Genomic DNA, 1,689 nt, shown 5'->3' on the forward strand with positions numbered 1-1,689 from the left:
CCCTCGCAAATCCGTCGCTGATAATTCCCTCGCAAATCCGTCGCTGATAATTCCCTCGCAAATCCGTCGCTGATAATTCCCTCGCAAATCCGTCGTTGATAATTCCCTCGCAAATCCGTCGCTGATAATTCTCTCGCAAATCCGTCGCTGATCCGTCGGTAAGTACATCCCTCGCTGATCCGTCGCTGAAAGTGTCCATCGCAAATCTGTCGCTGATTTCCGTCGCTGATCCGTCGCTGATAGCATTACCTACGACTGTTTGACCGACGGAGTATCAGTGACGGATCAGCGACGGACAACCCTTTCAGCGACGGATCAGCGAGGGAAATACCCAACATTTTTGTAGTGTAATAATCAATTAATAAAAATGTAATTTAATTATTTTTACAATTATTTGTAACTTTTTTTATATAAATAATGGAATCAAATTTCATCTCCATATCCTATAAACCAAACAGACCAATGATTTCAAATTCAATCCAATCAAAATTCCTCCATAAAATCCAAATTTCTCAAAAACAATCTTACAAACCAAACGGATCCTAAAAGACATGATGAATATGATATGGGCTTCTTTGTTAATTTTCATGCTATATATATTACAAAAATTTCAGTAGTTTTAAAAACTAAATCCCTCCAAATCCAAATCCAAACCCAAACCCCCTTATAAAATTTAAATCCCTAAAAAACAACCTTACAAACCGAATACGTGATTATTATGCATTAAGTATCCAATTAAATGACCAATGTAATTCATGTTTCACAACTCAATCTAAATGTCAAACCTTCTCACCTAATTCTGATGGACGAATCAGGTGAATTCATGTCCTTCAAAACCACGCTTAAGATTTTTCGACAGTGAAACTCTTTCCCATATGACAAAAGTGTCAAAAAATCGTAGTTTTGTCATACAAGACGTCATTACTTTTTTATTATATTCACAATTACTTTGCTAACAAATTCGGTATCCAAAGGAAAAGCTTCAACCCAAAAAGATTAGAATTGTGAGACATTTTCACTTGGAAAACGACATAATCACAAATAAATTTTGTTATAACTCAATAAAAACCCGAAAATACATCAAAGCCGAAATCACAAATTTACATAAATTTGAAAAGTTGGATACTTGAGAATAAAAGGAAGGAAAAGGTAGGAAAAAGAACCTGCACAATAAGGGTGTTCGTGGATGCAGTTTGGGGCCAAACTGTAAATCGTATCGCATATGTGGTTTGAGCATTTTTCCCAACCGAAAGCCTTACCGCATAAATCTCAAACCGTGCCGCAAACTGCACGGTTTATACGTTTTGTCTCTATCGCACTTAATGCCTACAATCCAAAAATTATAAGTTAAATAATACATTATAAAATTAACGATATAGTGACCGTAGTCCAAATTAATAAAAAAAAATCAATACGTCTCATTCCCAAATATATATCATATAATTAAAAGTAGTACAAACTTATTAAGTTAATTTATTAATTTTACCACTTGGATGGAACTCAAAATCCAAAAATATTAAATAAATACTAAGCTATTTGTACAAACAGTGAAAAGTAAAGGCCGTATAGTTTATCGACTCCGAAACAACCATAAACTTAATCCGAATTCGTCGATTTCATTGTTTATTTTAGTGGAAAAAAATTCATGAAATTGTTTAATATAATGACATTGTTTCAAATAATTCATTT

Source organism: Cynara cardunculus (genome assembly GCF_001531365.2).
Source record: "Cynara cardunculus var. scolymus isolate 2C chromosome LG 10, CcrdV1, whole genome shotgun sequence".
Taxonomy (NCBI): domain Eukaryota; kingdom Viridiplantae; phylum Streptophyta; class Magnoliopsida; order Asterales; family Asteraceae; genus Cynara; species Cynara cardunculus.